Source organism: Schistocerca cancellata, chromosome 4 (genome assembly GCF_023864275.1).
Source record: "Schistocerca cancellata isolate TAMUIC-IGC-003103 chromosome 4, iqSchCanc2.1, whole genome shotgun sequence".
NCBI lineage: Eukaryota > Metazoa > Arthropoda > Insecta > Orthoptera > Acrididae > Schistocerca > Schistocerca cancellata.
Window position 1 is genome coordinate 511,496,413 of NC_064629.1, and position 21,169 is coordinate 511,517,581.

The 21,169-nt window shown below is 38.4% G+C and overlaps 1 protein-coding gene across 4 annotated transcripts in view; it reads left to right on the forward strand.

The window, feature by feature from the left end:
* Window positions 1-13,826, forward strand: part of LOC126183194 (solute carrier family 35 member E3-like) — a 174,130-nt gene extending 160,304 nt beyond the window's left edge. The window contains exons 7-8 of one of the 4 annotated variants that reach the window (XR_007536703.1): window positions 12,541-12,840; window positions 12,947-13,826. The gene's annotated coding sequence lies outside the window, so the exon portion shown is untranslated. Of the gene's footprint in view, window positions 1-12,540 lie in introns of all 4 variants that reach the window. The other 3 variants (XR_007536704.1, XM_049924945.1, XM_049924946.1) reach the window with 3 other exon arrangements.
* Window positions 13,827-21,169: the final 7,343 nt, after the last annotated feature.

Consider the following 21,169-nt stretch of genomic DNA (forward strand, 5'->3'; position numbering starts at 1 on the left):
TTCAGAGGAAATCTATGGTTAGTAGTTGAAAGTACCTCAATCATTAGTTCGAGGTGACTTTAACCTATTGAGTATATACTTGTACGTCTATGAATTCACTGCAGGTGTTATGGACGGAAAAGCATGTGAAGCAGTTCTCAGCACATTTTCCAAAAACTGCCTTGAGCACCTAGTTCAGTAACCCACACACAATGGAGATATTTTAGATCTTGTAGATACAAACAGGTCTGACCTTACTGATTGTGTCAGTATAGAAAGAGGGACTAGTGATCATGATGTCATCATAGTGACAATGGTTACTAAATTTCATAAATCTATCAAGAAGGCTAGGAGAGCTTTTACGCTGGATAGAGCAGATAAGCAATTGTTAACATCCTACTTAGACAATGAATAGACATCATTTAGTTTAAATATGATGGGTGTAAAGGAATGGTGGGCAAAGTTTAATCTTATTGTAAGTCACACTCTGTAGAGGTACGTTACAAGTAAGTGGATTAAGGATGGAAAAGGCCCACTGTGGTTCAGTAGTAAATTAAAAAAAAAATGAAGAAGCAGAGATAGTGACACTCTCGTTTCAAAAAAGGCTGCAGAAAAGTTAGACTGGAGTATGGCACAGTGGATAAATTTACACCATCACATGCATTTGCTTTTACAGTGCTGTAAACTGTGTTCCAGCATGTCAGAGTTTTATGTTGTTGAACAGATTACAGCATTCCACAGTGCAAATGCACTTATTGGGTTTGCTGCCAGGTTGTATTGTGTAAATCCCACAATATTTCATTGATGCAGCTGCTTGACTTCTTCAGGTGGTGGTGGTTGCTGCTGTCACTGCTGCAAGATGTGACTGATGATTATTGCATGGTGGCATCAAAATTCATCAGGCCAGGAGCAGGTAATACGCATGTGTGGGAAGACATTTGCAGTTTGAAGAAAGTGGTGCTCCTAAGGAGACACAGAAAGGCCTTCCACACATGTGCTGTGGGCACTGACTGTGCTGCTGGATACTCCTGTGGTTAAAAGCTGAATTAAATTTCAGCAGTGCATTGTGTCGAGTCATGACTCTGAAGTTCTTCTTTTCCTGATTGTGATTTAATGGCGGCCAGTGCTGGATTCCAGGTGGTGCTTAATTGAAAACCTGCATCCTTGTTGATATGTTTGTCTGCCATATGGATATGTACGGCCTCCTTAATATAACAGTCCCAGAAAGATGACGCTGGAGATAAAATTTCAGTTTGTTTGTAAAATGTGCAATGTTCCATGTCCAGGCAATGCTCCAGTGCCACAATTTATCAGGTTGCCTCAGGCGTGTATGATGATGATGTTCAACACAACATTCTTGCATGGTTTGGCATGTCTGCCCAGTATAAGATTTCCCACATTGGCATGGGATCTTATACACACATATTTCCCAAGGCCAAGGTCATCTTTGACCAAACACAATAAATTCTTCAATTTTGCTGCTGGCCGAAAAGCACACTTGATGTCATGCCTATTGATGATTCTCTGTATTCTGGAAGATAAGCTGCCAAAATAGGGCAGGACCACTGTTGCAATGGGTGCCTGCCCATCTTCATTTACATCCCTGCTTTGAATTAGCTCAGAACAGAATGTGTGGCTTAGCTATCTATAGGAGTAGCATTCTGTTGAACTGCTGTTCTTAGGTGTTGTAGCTTACCAGGTAGACTGTCGGCATCTGAGGCCATGAGTACTCTATGCACCAAAGAGTGTAAGGCACCTCCGTGTTGTGCAGAGTGATGGCAGCTCGTGGCTCACAACAGTGACAGCAGCAAGTACCACCACCTGAAGATGTTGTGTCAATAAAATATTGTGGGATTTGCACAATACAATCTAGGGGCAAACCTGAGAAGCATATTTGCAACAGATCCATTGGGAAAGCCTGAAATGTCGACATCCCACAATGTCTGAAAATGACCATGTGTCAAAACTACAATCACAATAAATAATATTTTAACACACTAAAGCTGAATGACTTAATTTTAAAATACAGAGAAGTGTTATCATTGTGTGACTTTAGAAGAATACAGGATGACTTAGACAGAATTTCTCACTGAGTGAGGTGGCGCAGTGGTTAGCACACTGGACTCACATTTGGGAGGACAATGGTTCAAACCTACATCTGGCCATCCTGATTGAGGTTTTCCGTGATTTCCCTAAATTGGTTCAGGCAAATACCTGGACAGTTCCTTTGAAAGGGCACGACCAACTTCCTTCCCCATCCTTCCCTAATCTGATGGGACCAATGACCTCTCTGTTTGATCAATTCCCCCAAATCAACCAACCAACAAACAGAGTTTCTGTTTGGTAGATTTCTCTTAATGTAGAAAAATATAAGTTAATTCAGGTGAGTAGCAAAAACAACCCTGCCAACTTCATAATGCTTGAATACAGTATTGGTGATGTGCTGCTTGACACAGTCATGATGGTTAAATGCCTAGCTATTAAGTTGAAAAGTGAATGGAATGATCCTATAAGTTTGGTAGTAGTGAAGGCAGATGGCAGACTTTTATTATTTGGAAGCCTGTCTTTCAATGAGATTGTATATATAACAGTAGTGTGAACCATTCTGAGATTACTGCTCAAGTGTTTGGGATCCCCTTCAGGTCAGATTAAAGGAAGACATTGAGCCAATTCAGAGGCATGCTGATAGATTTATTACCAGCAGTTACATGCTGATATGATAGAGATGCTTCATTAACTCAAACAGGACTCCCTGGAGGAAAAATGACATTCTTTTTGCAAAACACGGTTGAGAAAATTTAGAGCACTGGCACTTTTAAATGGCTGCAGAACAATTATAATTTTGCCAACATACATTTCACATAAGGACCATGAAGACAAGATAAGAGAAATTAGGAGTCATATGGAGGCATATAGACAGTTCTTTTTCCTTCATTCAATCAATCTGTGAGTGGAACAGGAAAAGGAGAGAGATGTTACAGCAGAACATAATATCTATCCTGTATAAAACAGTCAGTGTTCTCTTAAAGTTATTATATGCTTATGTTATTTTATGTTCTTACAACTTCTAAGCTAGTCATTCTTGCCTAGGCGTGAAACATTTCTATGTGTGTTGTATTTCAATAAAATGGACATTCAGAACATTCTAAAGAATGAATGAGAACAAACAGTAAAACTGGCTTTTAACTTATTATATTACCTCATTGTAGTTGTTCATTCAGTGTAGCCAATTGACAACATAGTTCTTTAGGTCCGCAAGTTCTGTGCTAAATCCACATACATCATGTTAGTCAGTTATTTGAGAGTCAACTAATCAGTTCAATCTTTGGTTAGCAACTACAACATTTATTTATTCAGTCTTGTGAACAAATTTCTTTCACCCATGTTCTAAGAAACTTTACATGCAACTCATCTCCATCAAATCCATTTCACATCCCTGCAATGAATACTACTTTGCAGCTCTTGCTTTATAAAAATATATGTTTGCCAAAGAAGAAGTGATGAACAAAAATGTTACAGATCACAGATTCAAGAAAGCAATAATTCAATATTCATCTTTCACATAATGGATTTCCAAAAGCTTATTGCATTTTATTGTGACTATATTAGAAAAAAATTAATATAATTCTCATTTGATTTTTGAATAAAATTATAAATCATCTAGAAAATATAATTGCACATACTGACAGCATATGACCTGAAAATTGTAAAAAAAAGACTGATATCACATCACAAAAATAAGTTGAAACATACTGATGCCCATTCCATAAGACCCTAAACTGAACTCACTGATCCACCTGATAACCTCATAAACTTCTCTGAGTTACTATAGTACATATCTGTAAGCTGATATTCCATGAATGTTACAGATATAGCTATTTTGATGAATATTTAACTTGAGGAAAGACAGTAGCATAGATTGAGTCCAGTATAGCAGGACCAAAGGATATTTTGGAGAGGAATTTGTCACCTCTGCAAGGTGCTGAGATGCTGGAGTGGTGGGGGTGTGGAGGATCCAGCCGATAGGGATTGTGAAGCAACTACTGAAGTTGGCTACACTGTGCTGAGCAGGATGCTCTGCAACTGGATGGGCAAATTGGCCTTGGGAAACTGTTGGGCAACATCCATTCATGTAGCTGTAATGGCAAATGTCAGAGACACAGCCAAGTATTGCATCTAGTATATTACCAGCCATTCCTGTCAGCTGAAGTCAGTGATCTGCCATTGCAGCACCCTCAGCAAAAAAGCATGCTGATTCCATGGTTCAATGTACTGTCATGTAGCAACTGCTGGGCTAGGGCACTGCTCCCCATTTTGGAATGCATCTTCTTGACATAGGAACATGGCTTCAAAAAACATGGCTTCTTCCATATGGTCATATGGTCACTCCCCCCCACCATGCTTGACATAGGAACATGGCTTCTTCCATATGGTCAGCCCTGGGCAGCTGTATTTAACCTACCTTCTCTTCCCCCAGGGCCAGCCTGTCATCATCAAACAGCTGGATAAAATAAGATAAAATAAGAGAAATCAGGGCTCACACAGAAAAATTTAAGTACTCATTTTTCCCACACGCCGTTCGAGAGTGGAATAGTAGAGAGACAGCTTGAAAGTGGTTCATTGAACCCTCTGCCAGGCACTTTATTGTGAATAGCAGAGTAATCACATAGATGTAGACTATGCTACAATGCCCAGACTGGGCCAGTTAACACCATACCAATGGCACAGCCATCACCACTGTTGGTGGGCCACAAACATTTGACTGCAGACTGACCATCTGGGTGCTTGGGCTCCTCTGTACTCTCAAAGGTCTACAACTCTGGGATCCAGCCACCTCCGCATGTGCTAAGGTTGAACTGAGGACTCCTTTGCCCTGTTCCATTGGCACAAGATGCAGTCTGTCATGTTCTTGATGTCAGCTGCTGACACTGCAACCAGGCTACTACAGCTGGAAACTCAGTGAATCCTCTGATAGAGCAGCAGATGTGGTGCATAGTCTGCAGTACCTTTGACTGGGCCACAGCCTGGAGGTCAACACACAAGGAGACACCATGCTGGCGTATCTGCCTTACTTTCCAGGGATCAGTACTAGCAGCATTGAAAAATGAATAGCTGTAAATAGACAGAACTAAAAGGGTTTCTTGTATCCATACAGTACCTGCTTTTTCTACCAATACATTCAGTGTCAAAAGAACTACTTATGATGAAGATGGGACAACCAATGGAATACACTATTCAATTCAGTGCTTCTGTTGTAGGCACATTCAGTGTAATTTACCAGCAGCATCTTTGTGAAGGGGGAATGGAAGTGGGTGGATGGAAAAAAAGAAAAGAAGATTGACTGGTAGGAAGAAAAACTACCAAGGGAGAAGAAGGCTAGAGGAAGGTGTGGGTGGAAGACAGAATGCTGAAGGCTGTGCATCTGTATCTACATACGTACTCCACAAGTCACCATATGATGTGTGGCAGAGAGTACCTCATACCATTACTAGTCATTTCCTTCCCTGTTCCACTCACAAAGAGAGGGAGAGAAACACCACTGTCTGTATGACTACGTACATGCCCTAGTTTCTCTTATCTTAACTTTGTGGTTCTTATGTGAAATGTACGGTGACAGCAGTAGAATCATTCTGCAGTCAGCTTCAAATGCCAGTTCTCTATATTTTCTCAATAGTGTTTTGTCAGAAGAATGTTGTCTTCCCTCCAGGAACTCTGATTTTGATTCACAGAGCATCTCCAAAATATTCACATCTTGATCAAACAAATCTAGCAGCTAGCCTCTGAATTGCTTCAATGTCTTACTTTAATCCAACCTGGTGGGTATCCCAAACACTTGAGCAGCACTCAATTAGTGTTCTTTATGCAATCTTCTTTATATATGAGCTACACTTTTCTAAAATTCTCCCAATAAACCAGAGTCAACCTTTTCTGTTCCCTACTGCCATTCTTACATGCTTATTCAATTTCATATCACTTTGCAGCATCATGTGTAGGTCAAGCAGGACACTACTAGTTCTGTATTTGAACATCATGGGTACGTTTTTCCTACTCATGTACATTAACTTACATTTTTCTGCATTTAGAGTAAGCTGCAATTCATCGCACCAAGTATAATTTTGTCTAAGCCATCTTGTATCCTCCTACAGTCACTCAATGATGACCCCTTCCCATACACCACAGCAGTATCAGCAAACAGCTTCAGATTGCTGCTAACTTGCCTGTCAGATTGTTTGTATAGGGTGTCTATCCTAAGAGTCATCAGGCACATTTTCTTTGGTGTTTCAGCAGATACATGCAATTTCAGTTTTTCAGTGTGTAGCTGGAGTCAGGTCAAACAAATATTACTCATCACATCTTTGATATGACACCCACTGTTGACATGAAGCTTTGGTTTGTTTCTCATTATGAACAAAATGATTTTTAAATTAGGATTTTACATGCCTGTCTGATAGACTGGTCACAAATAACTCTAGTGCGATTTTCGTTTCATCGATAAGTATTAACCTGTTAAGTGGGTAGTTTGCGCGCACGCCTCTTCCACAGTGGGTAATATATGCCAGCACGCCCGTTCATGGTGGTGCTGCGCACTGTTCTCACATTTTCCTTTGCGTTTTCATTGTTGAATTTAAATTGATATTGGGTGGAAATGAATAAAATATATTGCAGAAGTTAACAAAACTGTATTTTCATCATATTACATATCGTTTTCAGTGTGAAACTTTTTAAAACAAGGTGCTGCACACAAGGAAACTTCGCATTCTGTGCACCAGTATGAAGTCTCTTTGCGAAGGCCTTTTCTCGTTCACACCACTCACCTCCTTGTTGGTCTTTTCTTCGTTGTGGGTGGCAGAAGATCTGGAAAGTGCCTGGCTGTGAGGCGTGTTGCTTTTGGTGTTTGAGGTGGGCGTCCTACTGATGTCCCTTGATGTGGTGAAGATATGGTCAACTGTTCACCAAGACTAATCAGGAAGCTCATTCTACTTTGTTCGTCACCATGCTTCTTGTACAGGCTGTATGCATTGTAGCATGCAATGTCCAACAAGTGGCATAAAAGCTTTTGATAGTATTTTTTCAGCCTGCTTCTGGCCATCTGGTAGCTTTGTAACTGATAATCGCACCTATCCACGCCCCCCATATTCTTGTTGTAGTCAACGACAACTTGTCGCTTTTGAACGATTCCCTTCTTTGAGTTTACATTTACAACTGTATCGTCATGGAAGGTGCTGACCATAACAACGTCTCTTTTGTCTTTCCATTTCATTACCATCTGCTTGCCTTTGTACCCTGTTATGTACTCCACTTTCTTCAGTTTTTCCTTTTTTATGAAGTCAGGGAACCCCTTCCTGTCTTGCCGCATTGTGCCGACAACATTGGTGTTATTGCTGGTTAGTTTGCCCACCAAATCTGTACTGGTGTGCCAGTTGTCAAGATAAATATAGTGGCCTTTCCCAAGTAGATTGTGTGCAAGCTCCAAAACAATTTGAGAGGTTATTTTTTCATCTGGATAGTGACTACCATAATTAGTGTCCTTTCCAGTGTAAACAATAAAATCCCATACATACCTGGAACTGCTTTCACAGGGTTCGTACAATTTGATGCCAAATCTGCTACGCTTTGATGGAATATATTGCTTCCATCCAAGCCGTCCTTTCCAGAGCAACAACGATTTCTCAACGGTGATGTTCCTTTCTGGCATGTACACTGATCTGAATTTACACTGCAGATGCTCCATAATGGGGTGAATCTTGTATAGTTTTCTGCTGGTAGTGCCTAGTGGATCATATGAGGTACTGTCAGCAAAGTGGAGGAATTTCAATAGAAGATGAAACTGCTTTTCACTCATCACTTTCCTGAAGAAAGGTGTGTCAACTGATTCCCTCTTTGAAAAGTACATTTTGTGGTCTGGTTTGTGAAGAATTCCTTGAAGTACAAGCATTCCAATAAGTGTTTTTACCTTGTCACGTGTAGTATTCTGCCAACTGTGAACCCTGGAGCATGCTGCTAAATTGGGATGAGAAGCTATGAACTGTTCTGCATATAAGTTTGTCTGTTCATCTACCATTGTGCACAAAGCATCATCCACAAAACACATAAGACAACTCATCACATTGTTTTGTTTTAGAGGCACAACTGTACCACTATTACCACTGAACAAATATTGAATACGAACTGAACTAGCATGCACAAATTCACTAGGTACCGTCTGCTGCAGTAGTGTCTTGTTGTCAGATGTTTCTGAATCGAAGTCACTTTCACTAGCCTCAATATCTGTATCTTGTAAACTTTCAGAACTGTCACTAAAATTATCGTCACTTTCTAAAAGCAGCTTCTCAATCTCCGAATCTGATAAACGACTTCTTTTTGCCATTGCAAAAGATCACTCACTAACGCTGCGGTAAACACAGACAAAAAAGGCGCACTTCTGCGGTTGCTTCACAGGATGCATTTTCTCGATGCGCGCTTGGGTGGACAATGTTATAACTAGCCTAGAACACGATGTGTTGCATGAAAAGCTGCCATCTAGTGGATGAAGCGCAACTAATACCACAGTGTCAACGGCAGGCCGATAACTTGTCATTCCCACTAGCTACTAGCCACAGAAAGCAGTGGACGGATATATCCGTCGAACCCACTGTGCAATAGCAGAGCATGGATGGATATATCCGTCATGCCTACTTAAAAGGTTAACAGGGACAATAAAACGTGAAAAATAACCAGTGCCCCACCAACGACTGAACAGTGCTACTGCATGGTGGTAGCAGTCAGCATGGGCCAGGATGCCGCTGTCACTGCTGGAGTACTGGCTATTCTTTGGGTTTTACCATCTCTATTAGTTCAGATCAGCAAAACAAATAGCATACTAGACTAATATGGGACTGCTCTATCGAATGGGAATGTAAAATTCCATGTTAAAAATCATTTTGTTTGTTACGGGGAAGCAAACTATCGCTTTCTGACAACACTGGGCATTGTCTGAAAGACATGATGAGCAATATTTACTTGGGCCGACTCCAAAAACACATTATGAAAACTAGAGAGAACGTGCCTGACTACTCTTGGGAGAGAGACCCTGTATATATGGGGAGTATGAGCAGGCGTACCGCACTTCCTGGGAGCACTTCTAATGAAACCCTTGTTTCTGATGGACACTCACAATCAAGGACAATTTACTGGGCTTTTTTACTTAAGAAGTCTTTGAGGCACTCACATATCTGCGAACTTCTTTCTTGTGCTCATACAAACATTAACAGTCTACAGTGGAGAACCATGTCAAACATTTTCCAGAGATCTAGGAATATGGAATCTGCCTGTCACCTTTCATCCACAGGATACTGTGTGAGAAAAGGACAACCTGGGTTGTACGTGAGTGATACTTTCTAAATCCATGCTGACATGTGGACAAAAGATTTTCCATCCCAGGGAAATTTATTGAATTCAAACTGAGAATATGCTTAAGAAATGTGCAACAAATTGATGTTAAGGATACTGGTTTGGAATTTTGTAGGTCTGTTCTTTTACCCTTCTTATATACAGGAGTCAGCTGTGCTTTTTTCCAGTTACCTGGGACTTTGTGCTGGGTGAGAAATTTGCTATAAAAGCAAACTAAGTGAGGGGCCATTGCTGTGGAGAAGTCCGTAATAGTGAATTTATATTCCATCATCATGGACAGCACCAATATCAGTAAGCAGCAGCTTGGACTTTAACTTAAAACCATTCATAGGATCTTTATATCCTTCAGCTTTACCTCTCCATGCTTTTTCTTGATGTCAGAATTAGTTAGTTTTAGTAGACAGCAAAGGACCAAGGGTTGAACTGTTAACTCCTGTGACACGCACCCAGTGCACTTTGCCTGGGGTCTCTACTCCATGCACTGATACACCCTGTGGTTGGCAAGGTATACCCCCCAAAAAGGGTGTTATACAGGCCAGTGCTGAAGTGTGCATGGCTCAGGCATGGGAAGCCTTGGGTATCCCAAAAACGTTTTTTTTTTTCAAAACAACAAAAGTGCTGAGATATCATAAGAGCACAAGAAGTGTCATTGGCCATGATATTGTCGATTAAACTATTCCTGGTTGCTCGAGAAGCAGTGTTCATGACAATGATATATCCACCAACAGCAGCAGATCAGATGAAATACGTGACATAGCAGAAACATCTATCAGGTGTTGGGAAGATTCATGGAAGTGAAGGAATTAAAGGTATTTTTCTTATATGATGCAAGTGGGGCTGGTAGAGTGCCTGTAGCCTGGAAGAATTAAATGTGAATTATAGAATTGTTAAGCAGAACAGTTAAAGCTGATACAGCACCTGTAGCTGGGGAAATTACAGGATTATTGCACAGTGCAGGTGGAGGTGGCCTAGTGCCCATATCTGGAACAGTGGCGTAGGAGAGCTCTTGAAACAGGGTGACTGGATAAACCACTCAGAGCAAGAGGGATCAATACAGAGTGAAACTTGAAAGGGGTAATAGATTATGGAAGTTTGTACAGATTCCCCTAGTCACAATGTCTTGAAATTACAACTAAAGCAAGATTATCATGGATTTCTTATTGTTGCAAATACATTTTTCCTAATTGCTAATATATAAAAATGTGGTACAATATGACAGTGGACAAACTGAAAAATTCACACAGGCCAGTAATTCCAAACAGTAGGGTAGTGCACGTACTATTCAGTTCATGTAGGACAGTTTTGTTTTCCATAGGTTAAGGAAGGGCTTATCTCATAGTACATGTATTCTGCATGGTAGGCATTAATGACAGATAGCGAGTTATTCAAGTAAACGGGTTGAAGATGATATGGAAAGGAACAGATAATAGCAAATCAGATCATAGTGCCAGGAAGCTGTCTTGATACATGCCCCCACCCAGGTAGTGGAGTCATAATCTGCTGCTCACTAATGATGAATTCACTGAAAAATGAGAGAATATATAAGGAATCAAAGAAAGTGCATATACTAAATGTCAGTGTGATAGCAAGGAAAGGATAAATCACATAAATCATCAACAAGAGGATGTGTGTGTAGTAGGAGACATCAAGTGTAAATATATCAGTGTTTATGTTGCCTCCAATTCACAACAGGAATATGGAGGGTGGGATTTTCATAGGGAGAAGGAAGTGTAATGGCATGGGCCACAGCCACAGCCACAGCCACAACCACAGCCGAGTGCCACATCTAGGACATTAGCAGCCACCCTCATCAGCCATAGTCTGTGACCAGTCAGTGGAGACCCTACAGCAAAATCAGGCCATTTCTGTGGTTCAATGTACTGCTGTGTAGCAGCAGCTGGGCCTAGGACTCTTGTCCTTGTTCAAGATGCTTCTGTGTGATATAGAAACCCAGTTTCTTCCACTTGGTCAGTCACAAACAGCTTTATTTAAACTCCCTGGGGCCAGCCTGTCATCATCAAACAGCTATACTATGCAATGATGTCCAGTTTGTGCCAATCAGTGCCATATCAATGATGCAACAGCTACCACATCACCTAACATGATTGTTTTGACGGTCCAACTGTTGTGGTGTGGGAGACATAATCTTGCTTAGGCTTAATGACCTCAAAATCTTTGAACACTGTACACTCATTGGTCATTGTGACACTCTACTTCTTCCCACCTGCATCTTTTCAGGGGGTGCCTTCAGTTCAGACTTCATTTTTATGGATAAGACTGCATGACCGCATTTAACAGCACTGGTGGTGGAGCTCTTGGAACAAGAGGATGTTCGGCAAATGGACTGACCTCCCATTCTCTTGACTTAAGTTCCATCAAGCATTTATGGGATGGATTGGAGAAACATACTGCAGCACATCTACATGCACCAATGACTATCCAGCAGTTGTCAATCACACTGGTGGAAGAATGGAATGTCCTATGACAAGAACTCCTTACCATCCTTGTGACCAGCATGGGAGCACATTACTGAGCATGCATTGCTGTCCTTGGTGACCACACACCCTGTTAAGAACTATGTTCCATCTTTTTTAATTTCCAGTGAACCATCATGAATCGTGGTGCCTCCAGTGTAATTATCTTCTTTGAATAAAAGTGTCATTGATGTTCATCTCATCATGTATTTCCTTCATTTACCTTCTGTGCTATGTAGCAGTTCTTTCTATGTGTGCTCCAAGCTGTGTTACTTGGTAGTGACACATCATGCAAAATTGGGTTTCATTCTTAAGTTTTGCATGCTAGTGTCATTTTCATATCTAATTCACATAGAAATTTTTATGTGTGTCACTAGCAATACGTTTTATTTTTCAAGATAATCCCCACAGAATGTACAATTATATGTGTAATGTGAATCAGTTAGATGAACAGTTATGTTTCTCTCTTTTACTGAGTAAACATCTTGTATTGAGATAAAAATATTTAAATTGTTTTAAACAATAGTGAGGGCACCCTCAAAGTAGCTTCTTGATTTACAGAAGTTAATAAGTTTACAGGGTTCATTTTGCTGAAACTTTGACCTTGTTAGTTTTGCTTTTTGTTATATGACTTACTGTGTGTAACACATGGTTTGTATATTGTGGAAGATACTGAAGATATATTTCTACGTTACAGGTTAATGTGGCTGAAACCTTTTCAGTCTCGCCATCATCTTCATTCTACAGACAGACAATTTTTCTCATCTAGGAACTCGTGCTCATCTTGTGTCAAAATGCAGCATTTGTATTCTAAAAGAGAAAATGATATTGGTATATTGCAACATTCTTATCACCGCAGTAGTTCAGTGACAATTTAAGAAAGAATTATTGGCATGTAAAACAGTAAATGCACATTTGTTCTGTATCTTATGAACTGTAATTCTTCATAGCAAAACAAATGTGCCCAAACATTGGTGATGCTGTTTATGAGTAAAAGGTGAAATTTTATATTTAATTTATCATGATGCAGTGCTTGTTTATGAGTAAAAGGTGAAATTTTATATTTAATTTATCATGATGCAGTGCTTGTTTATGAGTAAAAGGTGAAATTTTATATTTAATTTATCATGATGCAGTGCTTGATAGTTAAGTTGTAGCATTCATGTATGTATGTTAAGTGTGTAAACATGATCTAGTTCAATCCAGTGTGCATAACATGCCATAGGAATCTTTTAGTTTTAATAAAACCTTGTCTACTGATAAGTATAAACATTAATTGATCTATGTGAAAAGACAATAACAAAATATTAGTTTTGTATGATATGCATTCACATGCTTTTTAGTATATGCACTAATGTGCACTTTTTTTACAATTTCAGGGACAACATGTAATGTCAATATCTTTACTATGTAAAGAAGATATGATGAATGCATTAAGACATGACATCCTCATACCATAATTATATTTACTTGTTTATCTTTCACAAATCTGTAATTCATTCATTCATGGCCAAAAGTGCTATTTGTGATACATTTCTCTACATGTTATTAAGGAATACATGTTATACATATACAAATTAGAACTGTGTGTTTATATTTTGATTCAGATTCATGTTATTTGGACCAGAAATGTATGTATTTCCTCTTGTATTTGTCCTGCTAAGAAGTGACCCAAACATTGTGGTGGTATAATAATATACTGGAAACAGCAACAGCAGCAGCAGCAGCAGCAGCAACAATAATAACAATTAAAAGATTCTTAGTTTAACTAAGGCTAGCCATAGTGGTTGGGCTTTTTGCTCCATCAAAAGCACATGATATATTAGACATTGATAACTTGATGCTTGCTGTTTCCTGTCCATTAAATATTTCCTGATAATTTTGAGAAATGTTCCCTTTCCCATGGAATTTACATCAAGGAAATGTTAAATGTATACATCAAAAGTGGACAGGTCAACATTAAAATGATACATTAGCTGTGAATTTGGTTGACTTGTATTTCTGTCTGTCAATTGGTACTTTTTAGCTCAGCTTCCAGGATTAACCATTTATTTAAACAAGCATCTGGAATTTTATCTACATGGTGCCCCTGGAGGAATAGTCAATATTTAGGAATATGTCAGAAACAACCATTTGAAGCAAAGAAGTCTAGTAAACATGGGCTCTAAAATGCATACCTTAAGAGCATGATTGTTCAGTAGATGAGATGTGTTTCACAATAGCAAAGATGAAGTACTGCTCATAGCTCTTAAGGAATGCATTTCAGAAGCCATGGTTGGTAGACTTTTTTTTTTTGAAACTGTCATTCCTGTCATATATCTGAATACTGGCTATTCCTCATGGGACATCCTATACATTTTATTGTGGTACTTTTATCTAGTCAAACTGTTGTAAATATCATCCCTTGTAATATGATTCAGTGTAACACTTAACTCTCAGAAAGTACATTTCAGAATTTTGTTGTTTTTTTCTATTATCTTCCTGGTAACTCATTCTTCACAGCAGTATTTCATCACTGAAAGTGTTACTAGTTTCAAAAATTTAATTTCAGTTTATCTTCATGTTTCATGAAAATTCCTTTGAAGGGAAGATGGAAGTATGTTGTTTAATGTCTTATTAGTATCTACATTATTGTCGATGATTGGACGGCGATGAAGGAAGGCAACAGCTATGCTCTGTTTAAGGAATCATCACTGTATTTAGCAGAAGTCTTTTAGAGAAACTGTGGAGAACCTAAATTATGGGGGCCAGATGGAAATTTGAAGCTTGCTTGTCCAAAATATGAGTCAAGCATCTTAACTATGTTTCCATCTCACTCAATTGGTACCACAGATTGCTCTGAACTTTTTTACTTTGCTGTGTATGTTATTAATGTATCCATGTATAATCATAAAAACAAAAAAGTTAAGATGTCATATTTTTTACTGTTACATTTTATTGTTTCAGTACCCTATCAATCTTTGTAACAAAGATGAAATTATACAATAATAGGGTATCTAACATGTGGAGTGCTCTTGGTAGGTCATCATCTGTTTCCTGGATCATTATCATATGATCAGAAAATAAAATTATTGAATCTAAGAATCTGTTGTTTAGTATTTATATCTTTTGCATGTGTCATCTTCCAATAATATTGCTAATAGTATCTTCTTTTGGAAAGGAAGGGTGTTAAATCATATTTATATCTAAATATTCTGTGAAACCAATTTTATTAGCTGTTTTAATTCATTCTAGTTTACTTCTACATCTACATCTACATTTATACTCCACAAGCCACCCAACGGTGTTTGGCGGAGGGCACTTTACGTGCCACTGTCATTACCTCCCTTTTCCGTTCCAGTCGCGTATGGTTTGTGGGAAGAACGACTGCCGGAAAGCCTCCGTGTGTGCTCGGATCTCTCTAATTTTACATTCGTGATCTCCTCTGGAGGTAAAAGTAGGGGAAAGCAATATATTCGATACCTCATCCAGAAACGCACCCTCTCGAAACCTGGCGAGCAAACTACACCACGATGCAGAGTGCCTCTCTTGCAGAGTCTGCCACTTGAGTTTGCTAAACATCTCCGTAACACTATCACAGTTACCAAATAACCCTGTGACAAAACGCGCCGCTCTTCTTCGGATCTTCTCTATCTCCTCCGTCAACCCGATCTGGTACGGATCCCACACTGATGAGCAATACTCAAGTATAGGTCGAACAAGTGTTTTGTAAGCCACCTCCTTTGTTGATGGACTACATTTTCTAAGGACTCTCCCAATGAATCTCAACCTGGTACCCACCTTACCAACAATTAATTTTATATGATCATTCCACTTCAAATCGTTCCACACGCATACTCCCAGATATTTTACAGAAGTAACTGCTACCAGTGTTTGTTCCGCTATCATATAATCATACAATAAAGGATCCTTCTTTCTATGTATTCACAATACATTACATTTGTCTATGTTAAGGGTCAGTTGCCACTCCCTGCACCAAGTGCCTATCCGCTGCAGATCTTCCTGCATTTCGCTACAATTTTCTAATGCTGCAACTTCTCTGTATACTACAGCATCATCCGCGAAAAGCCGCATGGAACTTCCAACACTATCTACTAGGTCATTTATACATATTGTGAAAAGCAATGGTCCCATAACTCTCCTCTGTGGCACGCCAGAGGTTACTTTAACGTCTGTAGATGTCTCCCCATTGATAGCAACATGCTATGTTCTGTTTGCTAAAAACTCTTCAATCCAGCCACACAGCTGGTCTGATATTCCGTAGGCTCTTACTTTGTTTATCAGGTGACAGTGCGGAACTGTATCGAACGCCTTCCGGAAGTCAAGGAAAATAGCATCTACCTAGGAGTCTGTATCTAATATTTTCTGGGTCTCATGAACAAATAAAGCGAGTTGGGTCTCACACAATTGCTGTTTCCGGAATCCATGTTGATTACTACAGAGTAGATTCTGGGTTTCCAAAAACGACATGATACTCAAGCAAAAAACATGTTCTAAAATTCTACAACAAATCGACCTCAAAGATATAGGTCTATAGCTTTGCGCATCTGCTCGACGACCCTTCTTGAAGACTGGGACTACCTGTGCTCTTTTCCAATCATTTGGAACTTTCCGTTCCTCTAGAGACTTGCGGTACACGGCTGTTAGAAGGGGGGCAAGTTCTTTCACGTACTCTGTGTAGAATCGAATTGGTATCCTGTCAGGTCCAGTGGGCTTCCCTCTGTTGAGTGATTGCAGTTGCTTTTCTATTCCTTGGACACTTATTTCGATGTCAGCCATTTTTTCGTTTGTGCGAGGATTTAGAGAAAGAACTGCAGTGCGGTCTTCCTCTGTGAAACAGCTTTGGAAAAAGGTGTTTAGTATTTCAGCTTTATGTGTGTCATCCTCTGTTTAATGCCATCATCATCCCGGAGTGTCTGGATATGCTGTTTTGAGCCACTTACTGATTTAACGTAAGACCAGAACTTCCTAGGATTTTCTGTCAAGTCGGTACGTAGAATTTTACTTTCGAATTCAATGCACGCTTCATGCATAGCCCTCTTACACTAACTTTGACATCGCTTAGCTTCTGTTTGTCTGAGAGGTTTTGGCTGCATTTAAACTTGGAGTGAAGCTCTCTTTGCTTTTGCAGTAGTTTCCTAACTTTGTTGTTGAACCACGGTGGGTTTTGCCCGTCCTTCACAGTTTTACTCGGCACGTACCTGTCTAAAACGCATTTTACGATTGCCTTGAACTTTTTCCATAAACACTCAACATTGTCAGTGTCGGAACAGAAATTTTTGTTTTGATCTGTTAGGTAGTCTGAAATCTGTCTTCTATTACTCTTGCTAAACAGATAAACCTTCCTCCCTTTTTTTATATTCCTATTAACTTCCATATTCAGGGATGCTGCAACGGCCTTATGATCACTGATTCCCTGTTCTGCACTTACAGAGTCGAAAAGTTCGGGTCTGTTTGTTATCAGTAGGTCCAAGATGTTATCTCCATGAGTTGGTTCTCTATTTAATTGCTCGAGGTAATTTTCGGATAGTGCACTCAGTATAATGTCACTCGATGCTCTGTCCCTACCACCCGTCCTAAACATCTGAGTGTCCCAGTCTTCTGCACTGATGACATGTTGCAAATTACATGGTGTCTCCAGCCTAGGCTACTGTATATGTGTGATACTGTTTTCCTCTGCACAAGCACATAATTGAAGCTACTTTTGCACTCTGAATAATTCCAGGACTATTACAATGAATAATAGTCTAGAGAAAAACATGAACAGTGAATTAAGTTGTTGCAATGCAGAAACAAGCTTAATCACCAGTAACTATCTTGGTTGACAATGTTTTACAAAAGATCTTTTTGATAGACAAATGTTGACATATGTGTCTACAATACAAAAATCAGACCTGATTGTTCCAGAAATGTGTGCTACATATACAAAAGTACAGGAAGATGGTACTCAAAAATAAAACTTTGAAACTATAATTCCCCCCCCCCCCCCCCCCCCGCATCAAATTACAAAATGGAACCTGTCAAGGGTCACAACATACTTGCTTTGAATCTCACAATTAGACTGGAGGGAACATGGAATTTGAGGTCACCCATCTTAGGCATACAAGCAGCTATGTCAAGAGAGCAAGACAGTGACAAGTGAGAAGCTGAGAATTTTGAGGTCTCTGTGGTGGTAGTGGTGTGTAGTATATTTCAGTCTGTCTGGAAATACCTCCTGTGATAATGATGTGTTGTACATGTGATTGAAAACATTGCATAAATGTGAAGAATAGGATTCTAGTACTTTAATTGAGGTGTTATAAACTCAGTGAGAGTCTTTGATTTTGAAGGAAATAATTACATTCTTAACATCTTGGCAGCACATGGAGTAATTGTAATTTGCCTGCACATATTTGGCATTGCTTCATGCACATAATCTATTTGTTTGTTGTTTGAACTGTCAATGTCAATCTTCTGGGCTACTTCAAGGAAGTGTTTAATAAAGACATTGACTACCTTGCTTGTATCATTTATTATTTAGATGTTTTCTTTAATAATAAAGTACTCACTTTCCTTGAATGATTTTGTAGTTTCTCTTTTAACTATTGCCCATATAGATTTAATTTTATTATCTGCATTATTGATTTGAGACATTATACAGTGATTTTTGATTTTTTAATTACTTTCCACGATTTACATCATTTCATTAGCTGATTGAATTGTTAAATCAGTGTAATTGTTGCTTTTTATGTGGTTTTTGGCTTCAGGACAATTGAAAACTATTTTTTTTCCTTCTGTTGTGGTACAACCTTGCCATGATGGATGTGCTTACCTAATAAAATTAAAACAATTTGGAGTATTCTTCAAAGGGAAACAGTACAACCAAGACCACAGGAAGACTGTATTACAATCAAGGTGAATGAGAAGTTTTTTATTAAATAGCCAGAAATGAAAATATTTTAATAACTATTTTTAAATGTTATGGAAAAAATAAAATTGAGATGTTCATTAGAAAAGCCAAGGCTTTTATGGAAGAGGCAATACCTGTGAAATTTGATAAAATTTAAATTCCACCCATCCCTCCTTCTGAAATTAGGAAAGCAATAAACTCACTCAAAAATAAATGCTCGCATGTAATTGATGGTATTTCCAACAGTGTAGTAGAAGCTTGTTTCCAACAGGTAAGTAGGATTCTCAGCCACAACTGTAACAGCTCACTGGAACAGGGTCTGACCCATGAGAGGCTGAAATATGCTCTCACTAAACCGTTGCATAGGTCTGGTACCAATAACTACTGCCCAATCTCACTTCTCACAGCTTTATTCAAAATTCTTGAAAAACTAATGTTTTCAAGGGTAACTTCATATATTTGTAAAAATACAGCACTAACAAAATGTCAGTTTGGTTTTCAGAGAGGCTTTCCAACGGAAAATGCTATCTGTTGTTTTACTGGTCAAATAGTAAGTGCTCTGAATAACTAAACATGATCCACAGGGATTTTTTTATATCTCAAAGGATTTTGATTGTGTAAATCATGGAATTCTTCTAGATAAGGTTAAGTATTGTGGTATGAGTAGGACAGTACACAAATGGTTCATATTTAACTGGAAGAGTGCAGAAGGTTGAAATACACAGTCCACATAATGCGGAAAAATCAGCAGATTCCCCAAACTTGGGAGGTATCGAGATTGGGGTCCTACAGGATTCAGTTTTTGCTCCCTTATTGTTCTTAACATATATTAATGTCTTGTCACTTTATATTCACGAAGATGCAAAGGTAGTTCTTTTTAGTGATGACACAAGTATATTAATCATACCCAACAAACAAGAATTAGCTGAGGAAATTGTAAATATTGTCTTTCAGAAAATTATTAAGTTGTTCTCATCAAATGAACTCTGATTAAATATTGATAAAATGTAGTATATAAAGTTCTTTACCGTAAATGGCGTAACAGCATTAATACATTTAGACTTTGAACAGAAATTTGTTGCTAAAGCAGAATATTCAAAAATTTTGGGAGTGTGCCTTTATGAGAGATTGAATTGGAAGAAAGACATTGATGATATGCTGAAACGTTTTAGTTCTGCTGCTTATGCTGTTAGGATTATTGCATATTTGGCAATAAACATTTCAGTAAATTAGCATACTATGCCTATTTCCATTCACTGCTTTTGTATGGCATCATATTTTGGGGTAATTCACCATTAACAAAACAAAGTATTCATTGCACAAAAGCATATAATCAGAATAATTGCTGGAGCCTGCAAAAGATCATCTTGCAGACATTTATTTAAAGAATTAGGGATTATCAAATTAGCTACACAATGTATATATTGACATATGAAATTTGTTATTAATAACCCATCCCAGTTTAAAAGCAATAGCATTCTGCATAGCTACAGCACCAGGAGAAAGGGTGATCTTCTTTGTTTTGGGTTGAATCTGAATTTGGCACAGAAAGAAGTAAATTATGGTACTAAAAAAGCCTTTGATCACTGATCAGATAGTGTCAAAAGTCTGACAGATGTCCAACCAATATCTAAAAAAAATTAAAAGAATTTCTGAATGATAACTTCTTCTGCTCAATAGATTAATTTTTAGATATAAATTAATAATTTTGCAATTATTTAAGAAAATAATGCTGTTGTGTACAAAAATCTTTTGTTAAACTGGCACGTTCCGCATCATTATGAAGTGTCATATTCATGATCTACAGAACAAGTATTAATCTAATCTCTAAGAGAATCTAACTAACACTACCATAACTATTGAATGCCAGACTGATACAGTCACGCACACTGCACAGTACGATTGGGTTAATTAATGTTTGTCTCGCACCATACCCTATATATTTCAGTATTTCAATACACCTGTCATTCATAGTCAAACCCATATATGTTATGATGCTTACAGCACCATCAAGTGGGAAAATTTTCTTTAATTTTTTTTTTCCGATAACACTTCCTTCTTCTTCGATAATATTCCATTCAAATTTGACAACATTCTGAGGAACGGTTCTTTTATTACAGTGTTTTGACATTGAAACTTCATTTACTATCAACCTGCATATTAATGACCTTCAGGACAATATTAATAGTAATCTCAGATTTTTTATGTATGATGTAGTTGTATATAATGAAGCGGAATCTGAAAGAAGCTGTACAAATATTCAGTCAGACATTAATAAGATTTAAAAGTGGTGTAAAGAATGTCAACTTGATTTAAGTGGTCATAAATATAAAATTGTGCACTTCACAAAACAAAACAAAAATGTATTATCCTCTAACTATAATCTAAGTGAGTCACACCTGGAATCAGTCAACTCATGCAAATACCTGGGTTTAAC